Below are 22,955 nucleotides of genomic sequence, written 5' to 3'. Positions count from 1 at the left end.
GACTAAAATTTATGCTTCTCAGGGCAGTATTCATTCAGTGCATTCTAGACGCCTGACCAGGCAGCATGCACCACCACCCTCTGACCAATATTAGTAGTTCGCGCCCAGACACAGCCTATTCGAAAGCTATCAAGACACGCAATGTCATACCTAAAATACACATGCCTAACCAAATCGCGGAAGCGCCAATATAGACATTTCCAGAACTCAATGTGCGGGAAATATTCCAAGAATGCCAAAGGGTCGCCCATCGCAACAGCTGGACTGAAACAAGTGGCACTTTCATATATATCACATCTACGTGAGTGATGACTCAGTGCGCATTTTTGTCGATACCTCAGTGACGACCACCTTTTCAGCGGCGGCGTTTATAGCGCCTGAAAGCGCCTGCAGCCTCCGTTTTAAGTTGATACATAAAACTTCATTGACGGCAACAAATTGGCAGGCATACGAGAGGCCAGCCGCCACATTGGTCAGCAGACAGCAAATCGCATGGACAGTATTGCCGTGTGTGCGACAGCAGCCGCTGGGCGGCTGCTCGGCGCGAATCTCGTGCGCCGACGTGAAGTAAGTCCCGTGCCGACCGGCTCTCGGTTCTCTTGGCGTAGTCTGCGGTACCGTCTACTTCAATAACGCCTTATTGTTACAAACCCAAACAGCTACGTAACAGTATTATGTGATTCAAAATCTGCATTGCGCATTATAAAAACAAACAAGAAGCCAAGTAAATACGAGCAGCTGATCGGGCAGATTGCGCTTCTCCTAGCTGATGCATTCGAGCGTGGCCACACCATCAAGTTTCACCTAGCCATTGCGGTATCGCAGGGAATATAAGCGCTGATACGGAAAGTATAAGCTCGCTTATGGTGATCATACTTCCATACTAGTTTCTTTTTTGAGAAGTGATGCTGCTGCCTTATTCATTGCAGGGTACCATGCAGTTACACTGGAACGACGTGAGCCATCAGCAGGACCGCATCTAGCTCTCGCCTTGATGAAGGTTTATGACTTTAATTATATAATCTTAGGTTATACGACAGTAGGGAACTCTGCTTCATCGGTTACGGTTTGGTGCAGCGTGTACATAAAAAGCTACCTCCATAAGATCGCGTTTTAAACCACTCTGAACTGCTTGAACTGTAATGTTCCAAAGACAATATGTCGTGTTATATGCGAGTGCCATCACTATGCTGATGAGAGGAGGGTCTCAAAAACTGTTCTCAGGCAGGTGGACATCCGCCCTCTCTACGAGAAAAAATACTGAAGGCGCCAGAGCGAAACAAGCTGACAACTGGCGCGCGATGAAGCCTCTCTTCGAGTTTTTAGGAGAAACAATTCCCTCATGTGACACTTGAGTGTGCTGAAGACATGGTTTATATTGCCTAACATACGTATACACGCGCATGTGGACGTACATTTTGAATTTGTTCTATGTTGTGCAGTGATGTGCGTGTTTACGCGTTTATTTGTGCCTGCATATGAAAGTGCAGAGGTCTTCTTTGCAACAATGCCGTTATGTGTACAGTGACAAGTGAAACTGTGACATCGGTTTTCTGGTGCAGTGCGTGGGGTGCGTGTTTACGCGTTTGCGCCTGCAACAAAGGTGCGAAGCTCTTCTGCGCAACTGTGCAGATGAGTACACAGTGGCAAATAGTGCGAAGTGTCGCCATGTGTGAGCGACTTGGATTGGATCTCGCTTTCTCTCTCTCTCTCTCTCTCTCTCTCTCTCTCTCTCTCACACACACACACACACACACACACACACACACACACACACGCACGCACGCACGCACGCACACACACACACACACACACACACACACACACACACACACACACACACACACACACACACACACACACACACACACACACACACACACACGCACACACGCACACACACACACACACACACACACACACACACACACACACACACACACACACACACACACACACACACACACACACACACACACACACACACACACACACACACACACACACACACACACACACACACACACACACACACACACACACACACACACACACACACACACACACACACTGTTCTATGACACCGTCACCCCTCCATTCACACCCTAACTCTTTGCTTTCCTTTTCTTTCTAGCCCAGTGTAGTAGCAGGCCGGGGTCTCTACTACCAGCCGACCTCTCCACATTTCCTTTAATTAAATAACTTCCTTCAACTGTATTGAATTCAGTGCGCGTCATATTCCACAGTAAAATTACTTGAAGTAAAATGGGGCACTATGCCTCATCAAGCTAAGTATTCGGCTGTTTCTCAGGTTATGCAGCATACAAGATACAACAAATGAAAGGGCACGAAACACATGCTTTTAGTTCGCCACTCATGGAATCGTCGAGGTGGGGCTGATGAAACGCTGCTATCACTCTGATCATTCTAGAGGGACATGAAACGCAGTATTATTTCACGTGTTCTTAAAAAAAAAAAAAAAAAAAAAAGAGCGTTCCCTCTTTTTTTTTTAGAATTTTACGGTGTTCGAGTTTTCTTGGCCTTTACTTTTATACGACTCAAGCGTCGATAGTCAATAGAGTGCACTCTGTGAGCCTGGCACGACACTTTTGGGGACGAAGTTTAACGAGGCTAACGGCCCTCTGCATATGGGCTCGTGTCACGCCAGTACGCGAACTGGGTCGGACGCCCGTGTCCAGATTAGATGCCCTGCGGTCGTGAAAAGCGATGCACACGCAGAGGTCGCGCATGAAAATCTCATGATCGGGGCAGGTGGGACGCGCATTTGATTGAGTTCACTTTCAAAAGAGCTGCGGCGAGGCCCTCTAGCCACACGCTTTGGCGTGTCCACTTCCGCAATGCGCTACACGTGCTTTAAGTAACGTCCCCAACCCTCTTTCAAATTCTCCTTTCCGTCTTTCGTTCCTCTCCGCCTAGCAAAAGTTAGCCACCTGACGAGGTTTGTTTCCGCTTTCTCTCGTATGTTCTAAACTGCAATGCTCTAAGCATGCTGAGCCGGTGTACCCGGCATTCTATAACCCGGGGCGATCCCTTGGCAGAGAAAAGATCCCCTGCCAGCCACAATTCATCTGTATCCCTTCACTGCGTTCCTTTTTCTCTTTTCTTTCACTCTCACATTCTTCTTGTCTCTCTCAGTACGGTTGAGGTGTCCATCGAGAAGTGAAACGGTTATACTCACTTCCTCAAAAAGCGTTCCTTCTTATATAAATATGAAAGTGTAAAGAGATCCCTTCCCTTACGGCGCGGTTCAGGTGTCCACAGAGTAAGTGTGACAGATACTGCGCCTTTCTCTTCCTGTGGACCAATTATTATTATTATATATTGTATAGATATGCACTTGCATGTCTGCGTGCGGAGTTCGTATGCGGTGAGAGGCCTATTTTATCCCTGGATGAAACGGCTGACACTGTACTAGAAAAAATGGGCTCAGCTAGACACTTTCAAATCAGACGCCTTCTCCTTTCTAAGGATCCAGAGTTAGATGATATGTAAAGATGGATACACAGAGTCGAAGGAAGCCGAATAAGAGTTAAGGGAGCCCGGGAGCCCTAGTACGTTAGCCCTGAGGCTAACGGACTGGTGCTCCAACTTAACCTTTGATCGGTTTCCTTTAGCCTTTTCCAGTGAAGACGAGCCCTCTCGTCCAATAGTTGAGGCAAGCTCCCAGCTTTCGTTGAATTTTCCTTGAATTGCATTGTGTCTACTTTATATGTTATTTTCTGAAGGAAAAAAAAAAGGCGTATAAACTATTGCAGGTTTCTTTTTACGCCCTCATAGTTTTCTCATGTCGTTTTATTTTTGAAATTATATTGTTTGGCGCTCCCCGATTGCTATTTATACAAAAACCATAAAAGGAGATATCCTTAAATATGCTCTCTCCTTGTTCACTCAACAGCTGCGCGGACGCAGGTATTGAAGAACGCAATATTAATTTTATCCGACAAACCGTAACAAAAAGAAACTTAGGTGACTTTTAAGTGCCTTTAAGAGCTAACGTGATAGCACTGACGCATGGACATTACGCGTTGCTACGAGGAATTGGTGTTAGTTGCTAATCTGTAGTGATCGTTAGCAGTGTTAATTGGTAGTAATAAAGTAATAAATAATAAGGCTAAGTAGTGGTGCTCCTTAGTAGTGTTAAGTAGTATTGCCACTTAGAAGTGCCGAGTATAAGGAGTACATAGCCTGCGCAGCAACGCCAGCTCGGTTGGGCACGACACCGATTCCTGCACGATATTCAACCCGATATTTTTCTTCGAGGTGTTGTAGTGCTGTGCTGGTACGCGCCCTGACCGAAACCCCTGCCTATCACCGACATTGCTCTTCTAGGATTAGCCAGCTTAACGGACGACAAAACGATCTTCGGCTGAATCAGCCGGACCCGATCCTCTAAACCTGGCGCTGGAGAGCACTTCAGACTGGAAATAACTGCACGCAGCTGTATCATCGATCACATGGTCCGTGGGAGGAGTATACAGCCTACGTAAAAATGTCAGTTTGTTGGGGCACGGTATAGTTGAGCAGTGCTAATTAAGGCGCGGTGGGGGGAGGGGGGACATAGCAGTTCTAATTTGTGCTCTTAATTTAACCTAAGCTTTGCTGTCCAACGTCTGGTTGTTAACTTTACGGCACGAGGCAGTAGCATACAACGCCTTGAAACTATGTGGTATTTAACGAACGCTCGATTCTCCATCGCCTTTGGAAAACGCGCATGTTGGACGGCAACGTTCAACCCGTTGTTTCACGAAGAAGTCATTTTAGCCGAATGACATTTATGACATGACTTTCCGTCAGGCTGGTTTCAGCTGTTGTGTCTATCGCTGTCGCCCTTTTTGTGTGCGTTAGTCGGGTGTTCCGTCAAACTCGTGCCATGCAGTTTCTAGCTGAGTGCCTTGATATAATTTGTGCTGGTGTTTTTCGGGAAACAGGTACCTCGCTGCTGCGGCGCCGCCTCTAAGAATCATCGGTGAATGTTTCGCCGGCGCATTCAAACTTTGTCGACATAGTTTTCGTGTCACTCTACTGGCTATATTAACGCCATCGACGCCGCACTAAGGCGGCGGCGCGATCAAACCGACGGGGAACTCTTTCGGCAAATTTGCGCTGCGTGCGGCTAGTGCAAGTACTTTCGGATGTCGTCATCGTTACGAAAAGGAAGCTCGGCAGCACTGCAAAGTCAAACATTGCATTGTGTATACTGTCCCCGCCACCCTTAACAAGCATTAGGAGACAGAACTTTTGAGAATTAAATTGTTATGGCAGTATTTTGTTAATACTAACGAGATAGCGTAAAGGCCTCGTTTTCCAGAAAATCCGGCGTTGTCAACGTTCAGAGCGAAAAAAAAATTAGTTGTGGTTTAACTATATGGTTAACCCTAGTTGAATTGCGATAGCAACAGCGGAAGCTTCTTTTGCCTGCTACATTGTTTCCCTATCACGCCCTATCGATGTAAGGTGCTACATTATTGGGGACACTTAAGCTCATCCTTTAAGAGTATGACACGAGAGCGTAAGTTACCAGTCTTCTTCTGCTTCTTCTTCTTCTACTCCTCCTTCTCCTCCTCCTCGGCTGTAGTGAAAGGCGAAAGCCTGAGTGCCGCATTCTTCTACGCAACTGGCACATGAGGTAATTAATTATTAAATTATCTGATTAGTAATTAAGCCGGTAAATAATTACTTAAACAATAATTGATCATTAATTAGTGACGACACAATCAGTCATTAATTGGTAAATAATTAATTTATTGATTACTCAGTAATTGATCATTGATTGACATATGTCCATATATGGCACGCATTCGCACGTACTGTGGTGGTGCTCTGTGATTGGTCTATACCTCTATTACGTCATCCCGCCTCGGCCAATCAGAACGCCGCAGAAATGGGACACGTTTTGTCCACGACAGCAAGAGCCATTAAAGGCTTTCGCCTAAAAACACGACCGTGCTTCTGGCAGATGGTAGCTGGCAGGCGGCTTGGGAGGGTGCTAATTGGTCGGTGGGTTGTGGGACGTCGCAAGACCACATCAGATCGAATTGGCAGGAGCTGCCAACTCGGATAATGTCTGAGAGGGAAGGTCATATCGGAATCGAACACACTGATACTCCTGGATCCATAGCCAGGCATGCACGCCACGCCAATAGGCTACACAGACATGCTCGTAAGATTTAGTTGAAGGTGGGCTTTATATCTATTTCGGATAGTTTCGAACACAATTTGGTAGACTGCGATCGTATGTCAACGAGTTGTTCTGAGATAATAAAAAAAAAATTAACTAAATTTAATTAAAGAAAATAATTACAGATAGAAATTGATTTAGCGGATAGCAAAGTGCCCGTAAGTGAGCGACAGCCTGCATGGGGAGCCGGAAACGGAAGTCATAAAGACTGTCGTGTCATACCCTTGAGGTGGATGTTAAGTGTTCTCATAATTTCTGTAAAGTTTCGCCTGTAGCAGAAGTTTTGCTGTCGTTTTAGGCTTTATAGGATGCCATCTGAATGTCAAATAATCCTTTTTATTTCGTTTCATTGAAAATAGGTCTGTGTCATATTAGTGTGACCGTTTTTCGTTGCAAATAACGGTACGAATTGTTTGCTCTTTTAATGCGCTACCATATTAATGCCTCTGCGAGTGATATCAGCGATGTGCTTGAGGTTCTGTTGTTTTAAAGAAGTAGCGAAAAATCCCGGAAGAAATAAAAGACCGTCGAAACGAATTCGAAACCTGGAATTCATCATGGGAAACGGGTACGAGACCTCAATAGCCACGGTGGAGCAGAGCTGTTTCAAGGATAGAAGGGAAAGGCTTTCAACTTGGCTTGGGATATTTTGACAATAGCATGGCCCGAAATCCGCGGATTATATTCGATGTTGATAAGCAGTTTGGAACGAAGCTCGCCAATCCTGGCTACATGGTTAGGCCACAATGGCGCAGTTGCATTTACTTGGTCTCAAGGCTGCGGAAATATTACCACAGCTGACGTCCAGGCTATTTCCTACTACAGCGCGAACCACAAGACGGTACTCGTCAAAGTGAATTCGAATAAAGGCAATACGAGAAAAGATTCTTTTATTCACTCTTAATTATACTTTCCTCGTGTTTGTTTGAAAGATAGTCGAGCACTGATTAGTGTGGTCATGCTTCTTGCTAGTGCGTTCAAAATTTGCTGTAGAGCTGTACAAATTCCTGAACAGTAACAACGGGCAGGATCTCTAATAATTTCCTAAAATGCTCGAATGCATTATCAATTCAGTAAGTATAGGCCATATGGCAAAATGCATCGCGGGCATTAATATTATAGCACTCCTGTTAACCAGCGCGCTAATATCGACACAAGCTATAGTTACCGTGAGGAGTAAAAAAAAAAAAAAAAAAAAAAGTGCAGCTTGTCACGAAACCACAGCGTGACGTGTGCGGTGTACAAATACGAGTTGTTGAACCATGCACAAATGAAATTTGTTATCATTCCTGCGCCTGCCAGGGTTTTGATTTTTTTGTGTGTGTGTGTTTGCTTTGGTTGATACGCCATGCAACCAAATTCTGGTGATTATTATTATTATTATTATTATTATTATTATTATTATTATTATTATTATTATTATTATTATTATTATTATTATTATTATTATTATTATTATTATTATTATTATTATTATTATTATTATTATTAGCTTTGCACAGCGTACTTTCCTTCCATCTCAAACATATCATAGTACCGAATCAACATGGCTTCATGTCGGGTCGCTCTACTTCCACCAACCTAGTCACGTTTATGACGTATGCCTCTGCAGCAGTCCTTCAGAGGGGTCAGGTTGACACTGTGTACTGTGATATGAGCAAAGCTTTCGACGTTGTTACTCACTCACTACTTCTTGAAAAACTTCTACTCTCTGGCGTTGAAGTCTCTCTCGTAGCCCTCCTACGCAACTATCTCCTTGATCGCTTCTGCTTTGTCAGTGTCAATGGACAGACTTCTTTCGTTTACCCTGCAACGAGCGGAGTTCCTCAAGGTTCAGTACTAGGCCCGCTTCTCTTCTCCGTTTTTATTAATGATGTTTCCTCGGCGATAAAGAACTCCTCGTTTCTTCTTTATGCTGATGATATAAAAATATTCAAGGTAATACATTCTTTTCAAGATTGCGTGTTGTTGCAATCGGACATATCTGCTTTTTCTGATTGGTGTGCGATGAATCGACTTACCCTCAATTCTTCCAAAACTAGGGTTGTGTCCTTTACTCGTAAAACACATAGCTTTCTCTACCATTATTCTGTCAATTCTGTGCTGTTGGATAGGGTTGATGAAATTAATGACCTTGGTGTACTTTTTGACCGCACCCTCAGCTTCTCCTCTCACACTAAACGCATTGTTCAGCGGGCTATGCGCACACTCGGATTCGTTTGCAGACTTTCGAGAGAGTTCCATACTCCACTTCCGTTCCTAAAACTGTACCTGTCCATATGCCTCCCGGTCTTGGAGTATGCGTCGGTTGTTTGGAATGGCACTTGCAAATCGAACTTGGACAAGGTTGACAGAGTACAAAAAAAATTTTTACGGATATTTCATTATCGCTTTCCTTTCGCAACTTCCCCCTCTCGCTCCACCAGGAGCGCCCAACTGAATCTTCCTTCCCTTCACTGCCGTCGTATCAGACTTGATATCATATTTCTGTACAAACTCCTTCATGGCCACATTATGTGCCCTCAGCTCTTAGAGTACATCCTACTGCGCGTTCCGCGAAAGAGCATGAGGGAATTCAGACCATTTCAGGTTTCTCCTCTTCATTCCCACTCCCCTCTGGACAGGATGCAGTGGTTATTTAACTCTTTTTGTCCTCACCTTGACATCTTCCAAAACTCGCTCTGTTCATTTACATTGGATGTTCGTAGCGTTGTATTCTAAATAGTACTTTATCACATATAACTCCCACTTTCTAGCCTTAAATTGTATTTACTTCACTTTTTGCTTTTTCTCCTGTTCAATGCTGTCTGTATCTTGAACTACTTTTTATCCGTTTCTTGCTTATATTTCAACTTTAAACTTTATATTCGAATCTTACTGTCCCTTGTTCAATTTTACTTCTTTATTGTATTATTCTGTATTTCTAGCCTGTGTTTTAAGTACCATGCACTTGTTGCGCCTGGAATGGTTGTTTATTTTATGTATATTTCTATATTACTATAATCAATGTCAGTCATCTGTTTTTTTTTTTTTTTTTTTATCTTCTACCTACCGTTCTTTTTTTTTTTTTCTTTATTTCCTGGTGTGCTAAAAAATTCTCTCACTGTGTATATAAGTGATGATACTCATTGTTTGCTTAATTTCCGTGATACTTTTCGTCTCAGTTTCATTTCATGTATTATTTATTTCTTTTTTTTGTGTTCTCTCTGTGTGTGTAAACATGTTTGTGCTTTTTCATTTTTTTTTGTGCTGCAGCACAAAGACCACATGGTTGTTCCTGCGCACATTAAATAAAGATTGATTGATTGATTGATTGATTGATTGATTATTATTATTATTATTATTACAAAAAAAAAGACAAACGAGATGCAAATTCCGTAAGTTTGTTTTAAAAACTGATTTTTATTGGAGCTCAGATTCCTTTTATACGTGTCGTGTTTCACAATATGCTTACTTTCACGTTGCAATGCTTCACATATTATTGGCGTTGTTTCTGTTTCAAAACACATATTTTCTAAACTTTCTAAACTTTTGTTTCTGAAAAAGAGCTAATTCTGAGTAAGCTCTCGGAGAAGTACAGCTGCACAATGAACCACTTGTAAGTGTTAGCAACAGTACAGTTTTCCTTCACACGATTGCGTAAAAGATACATGCACACGAAATGACATGAGTACATGCTTTTCCGAGTTTAGTAAGAAGCTTTTATCTCTCAGACGATGCGGCCCGTCCGCCATGCGACTACGCTGCCTCTCGTGGCAGTGGGCTAGAAACCGTTCAATGCATCGCCCTCTGAAGAATCACTTGCCTGAAAAACTGCTTTCTTCTTTCTTCAGACGTTTGACAAAGCGGCATAACGCGGGTTCAGGTAATTCTGACATTCGAGACAAACTCAACTGGGCGAATTAACGCATCATGCCAAAGTTGATGTCACGCCAAAGATCCTCTGCAGTTTCTGTTTAGCGGTTTTACTGCTATAGGTTTGAGATTTTGCTGTTATATAATTGTTTTTCTTGTTGTTCTTGAAGATATTTATTGCACGTGCTAACGGAGGGTCTTAGAAACACAAAACAACCATTAAAAGGGTTAAAAAAAAAAAAAAACACGCCGGAGTTGCCCTTTAAAGACAAGTTGTTTTCTTGGGGAGTTATTCGGCAAGATTGTCAGCAAAAACATTCACCGCGTTTCTTTTTTCATGTTCACTTGTTGTAACCTACTATATCTTCAAACATACGTCGAGCAAACAAGAATGAGAAACAAAAAATCAGATGAAACAGGAACAAGAAGAGAAAGCAACGGTGCAGGGAACATATTGCTCTCTTCATTCAGAAAGAGGAAATTATGGATAAAAAGGATGATAACCTAAGGTAACGCACGCTACCAGCCATCTCCCGTATTATAAGCGGTTTTTCATTTCCTGGCTAAAATGGAGCCAGGACGCGCAGCCGCAGCTAAAGAATTCACACTGCGCAAATAAACCTGCACAGAGATCCAATTTTACACCTCGGTTGTTCGTTGTTGCCTGCTCTTAGCTCCCTTCAGAAGTGAAACGGTCATTATAATTTTCGACGGGCGCCGCTAAGCGATAAAAATTAATTAACCAGCTTATGAGATTTTTGACACTTCGCGCCTCCGCTCCAGTGGCAGCAGAAAAAGCGAGGACGTTAAGTGCGCATCAAAATTTGATGGGACCAGGCACAAAAGAAGCTCGAAAAGGGGAACGTTGTAAGCGCGCGCTTCGCAAATATGTGTTTCGGGAGGCGGAGCTGCAGCTGCTGTCATGATTGAAGAGCCACATCGGGCCATTGCTTTCTGCTCTTTGCTTTGTCTTTCGGCGTTGACAGTTCTTTCCTTTTTTTTTTTTTAATTTGCGCTCGCTGTCTCTTTTGGTGTACTGCGTGCGACGAAAAGAACAGAAAGTCAAGGGAGCAGGACGCTGACCCTTTCGCTTTCACCAGTCTTCTCACGTATGCCCAACAGCGACGCTCATTTGGTGCGGGCCTGTGCTGAGACAAGCTGGGCGAGCTGTTCTGTGCAGCGCTATGACAACTATACCTCCTTCGTGGCATCAGTCGCGAAACTCACTAGAGTGAGTGAGTGAGTGAGTGAGTGAGTGGGTGGGTGAGTGAGTGAGTGAGTGAGTGAGTGAGTGAGTGAGTGAGTGAGTGAGTGAGTGAGTGAGTGAGTGAGTGAGTGAGTGAGTGAGTGAGTGAGTGAGTGGTACGTCTTGGTGTGAGAATAGGATGCGTTAAGATCAGATGATTACCGCGATGTCTGCACGGGTAACTAATCTTCGTGTCAGACTGATCCAGACGCACAAAACAAAAAACTTACAGCGGCCCTGGTAGCTATACTGCACTGCTGGGTTGCGGCCTCGCCAGACATTGGCAGACATTGTTTTTTATTTGATGACTCCGGCGGGAACAAGACAGGGTACACTTGGCAGTTTTTCGTACCCAAGAAAAATTTGCATTTAGCTTGTGTGACAATAACGAAGTGCTCCTTCGTACTATATCGGTACACCGCGGAACATTCTTCTTCAAAACTTCGCTATGTTGTTATACTCTTTACATTATGTCAGCTACACCTTCATCGTCAGATCCGGATGAGTGACGTTGCTTCTTGTCATCACAGATCAGCCCTTACGTCACATGGGCCAAAAGAGCAAAACATTGAATCGGAGAGAACAGTCCGTTGCAAAATAGTGACCCGCCGTTGGGTGCTTACTTTTAAATTTCCCAGCACTGCACGCTATTCGTGGGCAAGTCACAACCTGTGCGCGGCAGAATAAAATAAATATATAATTATATTGCCAGGAGAACGGTGGAAAGGAGGCGATACAGGGGAAGCCCTAGTTGAAGCCCGTGATGACGTGATTAAAATTAATTATGCTTCACGCGAAGGCCCTTTCCACTTAAGGACACGAAGACAGGGAACGAGGTGTTCTTGTCGACTTCGCACTTTGCTTAGTTTGAAATCTTGTTCTTCATTCGAAGATGGAAGACGCGTTTCATTCTCGAAGCACGAGGCTGACCGCAGCTATGCCGTAGCCGAAAGCTGAAAAGAAGAAGAAAACATAAAATATTTCACTTTTCTTTCACATCATAAGTTCCTACCAACTATACTTACGGTCTAATCTTCAAGTGCGTTCAAAGCTAAAAAAAAAGAGGACGCTTAAACTTCGCGTTAATTAAGAGCTGACGCGATAGCGCATTTAACACCGTGTTTTCATTCCCCGAGATGTTCTTTTTTTTTAATTTTTGATTATGAGGCGTTCTAAATTTTTGTGCGCGGTCATGAGGTCGAAATGTTATGATCCTGTCGACCAATCAGGATTTTTTTTCCTGACCGCTGTCTACGGCGACGCTGGCGGCTTTTCGGCGGAACGAGCTATGCGCGAGCTTGCGGATCGTGCTGAGGTGTAAAACTGCTGCAGCTGAAATGGTTAACGCGAAATAAGTGTAGATAGTTAGCAGAAGCTTGCCGAGACAAAGGGGCATCCCGTCGATTAATGCACAACTTTTGCAGATGTGCGCATCATTCACATGCACTCCGCGGCGACGGCCATTTCGTTTAGAGCACTCAACTGCTGAAACCTAACGATGCGGGTTCAAATCCTGGCCGCTGCAGCCTCCTTTCGATGGAGACGAAAAGCAAGGCGGCCTTGTACTGCGCGATGTCAGTGCACGTCAAAGAACTCCATGGTGGTCGAAATTATTTAGTATCCCTCCGCTCGTGCTGGTGGAAAGCACAGTAAACGTTACTTTATACCCCCCTTTTGGGCATGAACGCGGACGGCAGTGACCTGCAGCTGCCATTTGTGATCGAGAAATCTCGCAAGCCGTGGTGATTTTGTAGAGGCAGAACCGGGAGGTCTGAGTAGAACGTGACTTGTTCGCGGCTGGTTAAATTCAGTGAGTTCGACCAGGACATAGCGAAAGAAAACAGAAAGGTCATACTCGTAATCGTCGACTGCTCGGCGCAGTACAGCTTATCTCCCCGAATACTTTGTGCCACCGACGTCCAGTATTTATCAGCTGTACAGGGCCCCCATTCAAGCACTCGAGGTGTCGGCGCGTCAACCAGCTCATGCTGACAGCTATCGCTCGAGCAGAACGTGGACATCTCACTTTGAGTCTTCGTTCACCCCCGTGGAAATGCTTAAGGATGCCTGGATTGAGCTGACAGCGGAGAGCGTCGCGAATCGCGAGTCAAGTTTATGACTCGGAGTTACGAACAATTTGTCGAACGGCCTCGCGATCTAGCGCTAGTGGAGTTGGGGTAACGCGCCGTTTGGTTTCATGGATGCGGACGATGATGCCGATATATCAGAGGCCACTATAGGCCACTGAACGTGAAGTGCGAGCACTATCCGAACGTGCAGGCACTGACGAAAATGCCGAGCTAGCATACTGACCTTCCACCAGTAGGCCGGAACGCTGCGCGAGCCTTTAGTTGCATCGCGCCCCTGTTATAGTTTGGTGGCAGCAAGGGCCTCGGAGGAGGGAGAATATGGCCATCCTAGATAGGCTAGAAAATGCGGTGATATGGCCCGCTATCAGACGCACATAACAGGCTTTTAAAAAAAAAGGAAAATGTTGTTCTTGGAACTTTTATTTTTTAAAGTAACATGGAAAGTCAATTAACTACAAGCCTCGAGTAATAACGAACGAAGTCAGGTTTCTCACAGGTAGGCTCGATTGTATATACTGCCCCCATCGCTTTATATAGCGTGAACCGTTGCATAGAGCCCCCTCTGCGCTTTTGTGTAACTGAGTTCCTTAGAAGTTGGCAGGCACCTGGAGGTGCACCCTCCATTTGCTAGGAGTGCTGGGGGGTGGATTCTTCACACACACGCACAATGCACAACCGTTTGGATTCTTCACACACACGCACAATGCACAACCGTTTCGCCCCAAGAGAAAGTAACGACATTCGGAGCTGAAACACAGAATATAGGGAAGGGAACGTCGTGGCATGGTGACCGACCAAGAAGGAAGCAATTAAGGCGGACTTTGAACAGTCACCCGTGCTGTAAGACCGTGCAGCAGTGACGATGTGGGCAGCATCAGCGCTAACTCGGCGTTAAACGGTGGCTGCTTGTAGCGTTTGTGGGGAATAATATATAGCGGAGCACCAGAACAAGCGACCAGCATGGCGCAGACCTTTAGAACGCGACTGTTCGTGCAGTGCTTGGGTATATAGCACTCGCGGTCCAACTTTATTCTTTTTTTCTTTCAGCCAGCACTTAAAACTTATCACCGAACTTAAAACCTCTATGTGCACCGTAGGAGGGTGCTATACACACGCTGACTACGGGGCCGTGATCGTACGATTGGATTGGCAAAGGTATTTTATAAAGAAACGTAGTTTAAATTAAGCGTTCAACATCCACTGCGCCTGGTTAACCAAGGCAAGCTGGTATTCTAGTTGCGTCGATGGACGCTCCAGGAGAGGGATGAAGGGAAGATGACATGAGGACTAGAAAGGGAGGCAGGACAGGAGAATAAGCGGTGCTCTGGATTGGCACAGAAAGAAGGACAGTTGGAATAGGAGGGCTGAAATGAAGATGAAATTACCGGGAAGGTGCAATGAGAGTGCTTTAATTTTAACAAATGCGTGCGTTTGGGCTATTGCTGTATTGTGGATAGGGGACGTACACCTCGGTATCAAGTTTTCAGCTGCTGATAGTGTTTCTTAAAGGTACACTAAAGAGAAGTTTGAAGTCGTTTTGTAACCATGGGAACTGGATCTACAGACTCCGAACATTCGAGTGAACTTTAAAATATTTTCCTTCGTGGCTTACTTTTTTCCCCCGATGTGCTGAATGCGTGTCGGACAAAAGCGTGCCGGCTTGCCTCTCTTCCGTCGGCGAAGTAATATGTGTAGTGACCGGGTGCACATAGAGCGCCTGCTTCGCACTTATTGTTTCGGTGATATGTTCCCTGGACCACAACTTAGTAGCGGCTCTGTAAAAACCTCTTTTTTTTTTTGTTATGTCGTGCCTAAAACATTAATAAAATATCACTTTGGTTGTATTCACGGATTGGAGGATGTTTGGCCACCGCATAGTGATGGACGGATTGGAGGATGTTTATTGGCCACCGCAGAGTAATGAGGTTGAGTTTCGCGAAATTTATACTCGTGTGAATATCACAGTAGGTGATGAGCTAGGTCCTTTCCTGCAATCCCAGCATGGCGAGGGACATTGAGGATGGACCTAGAGAATGTAGGGCGTCTAGTTTTGCTTTCAAGTTAAATGAAATTAGTCGGCACCGGAACGAGAAAAGGGCCACCTCGGAATCGTGTAAATTGTGCATGAAATGTGCGAAAAAGCCCAGAGAAGGACACTATGGCATGAATTATAGGCAATACTATAGTAGGCATGGGAGGAGGATGGGTGTATGGGCTACATCTATGAAAATATGCGTCTAGCTGCCAAGAAGTGATGTTCATATGTGCCGCCGAACTCATGCGCGAGATTATACGGTCTGCTTGGATAAGGGTAGATTATTGTTGGCTGCCTGCGCTTCCCTGGACTGGTTATTCAGACCAGAGACCATATGACGGGGTAGGAGGGCGAAGCGCATGTTCGCGGGTGTGATGAAGACGATTAGTGAATGGGTGAATGATGGAAGACGAGCTTGCTTTTTCCAGGTGCCAACTACCCTACATAATGCTAGACAGTCCAGCTTGCCTCCTATTTTGGTGGAGCGTGAGTAGCGTGAACGGAGAAAGAAAGATGGCCGTTTCGTGGAACATCTGGGTTGAAGTGTTTGGCAGGGAAGTTGAATGTTGCTTTATAGATACTGTTGAGTGCCGAAGAGACCTTTGAGCTTCGAGTTTCTGTGAGGTCAAACTACGAAAGAGTATGTATAGCTATGTTTAGGGCAAGTGTGTCTACTATTTTACAGTCTTGTTTTTCTTGCATCCCGGCTTGGCGTTCAACAACACGTACACCGTACCAGGTGAAATGGAGGGGCACCCACCGATTTTCTGATGGACGCTCATTTAGTGGGTTCTTCCATCAATATGAATGCCCAGGGTTTTGTATGAAGAAACTGTCACAATGGGATATTGCGCTGAATGAAGGTGTAAGAGATGACTGACTGATCTCTGGTGGTGGTCACGCGATAAAAGGAGCAGCTCGAAGTTTCCTGGCGCTGACCGGAACGCTGAAAAAATTAAGTGTGATTTGTTGTTGTTTTTGGGTACTATGGGGTATTCTTGAGGAGGGGGGGGGGGGGCGCATACCTGCTCACGACGTATGTTGCCCAATGTGTTGGCATCACTCTTGGCGAGCAGTAGGAAGAGGACAGGATAAAGTTGGGAGGAGATAGGATGGTGCACGAAGCGTTCCTCCGGCAGGAGTCCGGTGGGGCCGAGTCCAGGGAACAGCCACACAACGAGCTATCCACTGTTATGGCAAAGCAACACCTGGCTCCGAGGTGAGAGGGGATGAACTTGCTCTACTAGCGTCCCAACTCCGGGAGGGAGCCGGGACGCTCTTGAAATGCCCACAGAGATCATAGGATTGACGCCCTGGTTAGGACAGCGGCACGGGGTGCCGCAGGCTGCCGCGGCGAAGATGTCGAGCGGCAGTAGGGAAGGACGGTAGAGTACCACGGCCGGAGCAGCTGTGCGGTGGTTGGCGCTGGATACTGCCGTCGCCAGCTGCGCACCGGAGGCCCAGTGCGCTTTAGATGGTGAGGTCGTCAGCATATATATGTGGGACAGGCGTAGAATTTCTTCGAAGCTATTGCGAAAGAGTGGCCACGCCATGGGTGGGAGGAAGAACCGCACCTTGAAGTGTGCCAACGGTTCGAGTAAGGAAAGGGAATTATTTTGTGTCATTCGGCAGTGCAGTCGTTGGGGAAGTTACGTATGTACTGTATGTGTAGACTGTGGACGAGTTTTTCATACGCAGCGCAGTATAAGATCATATGAGACATATACATGTGCTGTGATCAAGGCGTGGGCTTGGGAAGAGGGAATTCAGTATGCTGGAAAAGCAGAAAGCGATCGCTTGTATAGATACGTGGAAGCGGAAGCCAATCTGGTCATAAAGAAGAAACTAACGCTTTTCAGTGCTGATGGCTTTCCGGGTTTTGGTATTATGACAGTAGAAGAGGGTAAGTTCCCTATACGAACAAACTGCGTTGATGAAAGAACTCCTTATCGTGTTGAGGATGGTCCTGAAGCAGTATATAAGTTGTTGCATCATCTCCAGGGAGTACGTTTTGGTGTTCCCAGCGAGAGCCCAGTACAGGTTTGCCAGCATGAATGCCTCATCAAGGTTTGGATTTCGTGACCCGAAATACGAAGGGTACGAGCAACATAGCGGAGGCAAGTATATATAAAGATCGGCCCTGCAAGGATTGGGTGAGTTGTGCTGCGCCATGTGCGCGAAGGTCTATGTGGATATTTACGGTCAATATAGAGGTTGGTTGCGGTCTAAAAATTTCCACCTTAGGAAGCGATTACAATCTTCAGATTTCAAATTCGTTACCAAAGTACTCCCCAAAAGAAAGATGCAATGGACCAAAAATGGACCAATCTGTGTGACCAGGTTAACGATAACCTGCATCGCGAACCCAGTGTGTGTGACCCTGTGCTGGGTTCTCGTCCCGCATCGCATCAACCCCCCCCCCCCCCCCCCCCCCCCTCTTTCCGGCTGCTAGGCTGCTCTTATGATGGCGAAAACAACGACAAGAATCTGCTTTGACCAGAAACCTTCGCTCCAAAATCTTAAAATCAGCATTTTTATATAAAGGAGATTCGCTTCCTATACGCTTTACTGAGCTCACATAATATCCGACTGCTACGCCAAACCGGCCTGATGGTAAATTTAAGGCATTTTTCATTCTCTTAGTGACCAGAAAACCTTGGCATCTACCCCAGGAAGCACGCGCTATTCCAGAAAGGCATTAAAGAAGAAGAACGTTAGCGTTCGTAAGCAGCGGATTCTTTCACACTGTGCTGTCTTCTCCTGGCAATTTTCTCCAGAGGCAAGCAAGATTTTTGCAGCCACCCCATCAATTTTGACATGCTGCCGCCTGTCAAAGTACGAGTTGATGACACGCGGAGCCTTTTCGGGGACTCGAGCAGCAGCTCGACTTCGAGCACAAGCTCCTCAGACTTCACCACCACATCGAGTAGCTATGCAACGACTATCGGAGCTCCCGGCTCATCTGGTACGCGGTCATCGCGGGAAAAGAGCACCCTACCCGAGGTGCCGGCAAAGAAGACGCACGACGCCGCTCTGCTTCGTTTTTCGGCAGCCGAAAGCACAGCTATCTTCCCGACCGACTACCCGATCCTGGCTGCTCCTGGCGAAGACATGCGCCGTCTCATGGGAGTGGTGGGTCCTCCACGCGTCTCTCCCTTGGAAATGCGCCGACTGAAGCGTTCCGAGTTCCGACGCATCCGCGACAGCTTTTCCCAGATGTGGTTCATTTGCGTCGTCACGCTTGCCGCGATAACCGTTCCTGCCGGACTGATTATCGCGCCCATGGTCACCTTCGGCGGCAGCCGGTCGACCAGCGATCGCTTCGCGGTCTGGACGATACCGACCACGCCGTACCCCTGGACTAACGTCGCGGAAAGGTGCCTTCGAGAGGTTAAGCTCGACGACGATATAAAGCACCTGAGCATCCACAACACGACGTTACAGGCGCAGTTTGGGCACCGGGGAGATTTGATATGCGTGTTCAACAACACGCGATTCCGGAAACGCCAGCGGTATGACTACGCCCCGCAGAGTATGCCGTTGTCTCTGTGCAACAGCTTGCTCTACTGGTCGCTGGCGGTCAGTGAAGGACGAGTGCAGAACCGCGTGCCCGAGTTCGATGTGCATCACGGCGTCTGGAAGTTGCATACGCTCGTGCCACGCCTCGCGCAAGGGGGCACACTGCCCAAGGTGCTCGTCGCCTTGGGAGGCCACATCGAAGACAGCGCCCACTTCTCTAGGATCGGCCGCGACCTGACGCTTCAAGCAAAGTTCTCTGACAGCCTGATACGCTTCAGCATCAAGCACCAGATCGGTGGCGCCGTTGTGCACTGGAAGGACATGGAAGGTACGTGCGGATCGTCCACGGACGCTCATACCTTGAGAGTCGTCCTGGGCGGATTCACAAGGCTGCGTTTGCTGAACACGGGCGACTACGCTACTGGCGTTATTGTTCCGGCCGACACGGTGCTCGCGAGGAGGGTCACGGTCGCAGCCGTTCTAGATCTGGTGACTCTCGTTATTTACGAGACGCACTTCTTGTACAGCGGTGATGTGTTCAGCATGTGCTCCTTGGCCCAGGCGGAAGTGGTGACCTTAATGGGCAACATGGCGGCGGCTGCCTCATCAGCGCCTCCCCCGCAGGTAGGCACCCGCCCGCGACCCGCTCTTCCCAGACTCTGCATCTCGCTTAGCGCAGGCGTGCCCGTTTCCCGAGCCTACAACGTGAATCCGCCAGCAGTTCTTCCGGGCTTTATTCCTGTGGGAAACATCAGCCAGACGCCAGGACTCGTGGCCGTGTACGAATTTTGTGCGATCACGTCGACCACGCCCACCTCCTCCTATCAGGCACCCTCCGGCTGTGCCAACGTCAGCAAGCGGCTGGTGAACCGAATTACGGACGAAGTCACACTTCCAGGAGGCACAGTCGTTCCAATAGGAACGGCTGTCGAAGAATATTATGCCTTCGCGTCAAAAGCTTCGATCCAGGCTCAGTATACGGCGACATCGACCAACTCTGTCTTGCGTTGCGCCGCCGTGTACGATCTGGACTTGGACTTATACAAGGGCGGCTGCTCCGCGGTCCGACCGCACTACAGCATACTGAGTATAGAAGACGCCATTCGGTAGGCTGCCGATTTGGGCCTGCCGACGGCTGTCTGGAAATAGAGGCGAGAGTCAGGCTGCACTGGAAACGATCTGTCGGCTTATCGTTTCTGTGTTAAATCTTAAATGCGCGAACGTAATGATGCTCTGTTTTAACTCTGCACCATGAACACCTACTGAAGGCCAATTAGTGGGAAAGGAGTTAAGCTCCGAATAAGTTGATTTGTTGTTCTTCCTTGGTCTTCTCTCCTTTTACGTCCACATATTTTATGACGATTTCGCAAACATTATGAGAACTGAACGTGTCCGCATTATTTTTTGTACTGTTTCGTCATGCATTAAAGGCCATTGGGCACTTCTAAGGTGTGGCGCTGAGCCGCCTGCCACGTAATGCCATGCCAATTCTTAGATGTCGACCGGGCTGTGCTTGCGCAGGAGCCCATTTGAAGGGAGGCTGCAACATTCAAACGTTAATTGAAAACAGACAAAAGTACGGCCTCGAGATCGAGCAGAGTCGCCACATTGCGGCGCAGCGGCGAAACCTATACTCAGTGTGGATGCTCGCTCGCGTCAGTGTTTACGTGCGCGCCTTGGTGTCCGGCGTTTGCTTCGCGGTTCCGGTGCGCTGGAATCGGTGGCCGATATCACTACCAAAACTGACAGCTTCTGAAGGTGACGACAACGCTTTTCGCTCAGCAGTGTTGAATTCATACTTAGACAATTTGTCAGTGAAGCTCAAGGAGGCTGAGCTCGTTGCTGCACAGTAGATGTCTGGAGGATGAAAATGAAAACCTCCACAAAACTGTTGCAAAGCTCTTACCGTACTCCAGGATGAACTGCGTATAGAAATAAAGACTGTTCTATTAACTAAAGGCGAGAACGTTAAAAAGGTGCTTGAGAGAATCGGCGATGTCACTGAGTGCCCTAGCCCTGCTGACTTTGACATCATGTTGCAAGCAAAACCAAAAATGAAGAACAAAGACACTATTGCTCGCTTTGTGGACCGGGAAAAGAAAAAATGGCAATGGATGAGCTCGGCTATGCCAGGATATACATAGCGACAGGTACGTTCCCTGGCTGAGCTTGCTGTGGTTACTGTATGCTTAGCAATGAGAGACATTGTGTATAACATCTTTTATTCATTTTGCTTGACACAGACGAATACTGCCCGATGATCTGTGAAGTCGCATGCAGCGGTCTCAATTTTGTCTATACAGTATTTCTTCTTGCGAGACTGCAAACAATCAATATCGATGGAACAGCCTTTCTAAATCTAAAGCTATTAACCAAAGTTTTCCTCAGGGCTCTATTTTAGGACATTTATTGCCGTGCTATATAATAATAACATTCCTAATTTTATTAGACCATTTCACTGTGTTTTATACTCCGATAATATTGTTACTTAGCTGTATTCGCAGTTCGTGATGAGGATGAAGAAGTGCAACAGACTCCGAGAAGACGACGACGCTGAGTGTCGTGAAATCAGTGCCCTCATCAACGTTAGCTGTGCGGAGAGCTTTCAGACTGTAGATATTCCACGTAACATCTCTTGGTGGAGGTCAATCTATTCGATCCCCTGTCACAAGCTGGATCTCCGCAGCGGCCGCCACGTTGGAACCACTACAATGACAACAGACGTCTCTACCTCTACAGCCGCCGCACCTGCTGTTGTCATGGCCCACCCCCGTGGCCCCGGAACCTTCTGCGGGACCGACGACGTCGACGTGGACGACTGGCTAGTAATCTTCTACTTGGCTGGGACCGCACGGGTGTGGTTTGAAACCCACGAAGACGACCTAACATCTTGGGATATCTGCAAACAGAAACTACACGACCTGTTCGGAAAGCCTATTGGCTGCCACATCGCCGCCAAGAAAGCGCTCGCCTCTCGCGCCCAAATGTCTACGGAGTCTTATCTTACTTACATTCAAGACATCCTGTCTCTATGCCGCAAAGTCGACCAAGGCATGCCTGAGGAGGATAAAGTCGGCCGTATATTAAAAGGCATTGCCGACGATGCCTTCAACCTCCTGCTGTGCAGGGATTTCTCCACCGTGGACTCTGTACTGCAGGTGTGCCGACGTTTCGAGCAGGCGAAACAGAGGCGCATATCGCACCGTTTCGACCGGCTGCCGAACACGGCTGCGAGCTCCTCCTGTATCGATCTTCCGACCCCTCGACCGCCTGCTAACGACAACACTTTGACACGCATTGTCCGCCAAGAGCTTGAGGCAATGACTCCCGCGGCCTCACTGTCGCATGCACCCGACAACACCCTGGCTACTATATCACTTTTTAAGGCTGTTGTTCGCCAAGAAGTTGCGAATATGGGCCTCCCTTCTGCCAGCGCCACCGACACCGTGGATTCAGGACCTGCACCTCCAGTGATTGCTGCTGCTTCATCCAGCGCCGGTTTCTCGCCCCGATTTCGGTACCGCAACCCAAATGAATGGCGTACCCATGACAATCGCCCCATCTGTTTTACTTGTTCTCGCGTTGGCCACATTTCCCGTCACTGCCGTACCCGCTGGTATACGCCAACTCGTCGGTTCACCTACGTCGACCACCGCGGAAACTATGCCCCTCGCTCTTCCTCACCTCGCCCCGACCAGACCCGTGCTGACCCTGTTTCCACTGTCCGTTCTGCCAACCGTTCACCATCCCCGCAAGCACGACGTTCGCGTTCTCCTCATGCTTGCCGCAGTTCGCCACCGTCCTATTCTGGCCACTTACCGGAAAACTAGCCAATGCAGCTCCCGGAGGTGACGCTGCATTTATGACCTGGACTGAAAAACCTCTGTTGACCCCTGCCCTACAAAATAACCGTATCGACGTCCTTGTGGATGGAGTTCCCGTTTCTGCTCTAATTGATACAGGCGCCCAACTGTCCGTTCTCAGCTCCTCATTTCGCCGTCGCCTCAAGAA

This window comes from Amblyomma maculatum, chromosome 3 (assembly GCF_055883805.1).
Source record: "Amblyomma maculatum isolate TAMU_Amacu chromosome 3, ASM5588380v1, whole genome shotgun sequence".
In the NCBI taxonomy this organism is placed as follows: Eukaryota; Metazoa; Arthropoda; class Arachnida; order Ixodida; family Ixodidae; genus Amblyomma; species Amblyomma maculatum.
The sequence above is the reverse complement of the archived record's forward strand: the minus strand, read 5'-3'. Positions refer to the sequence as shown.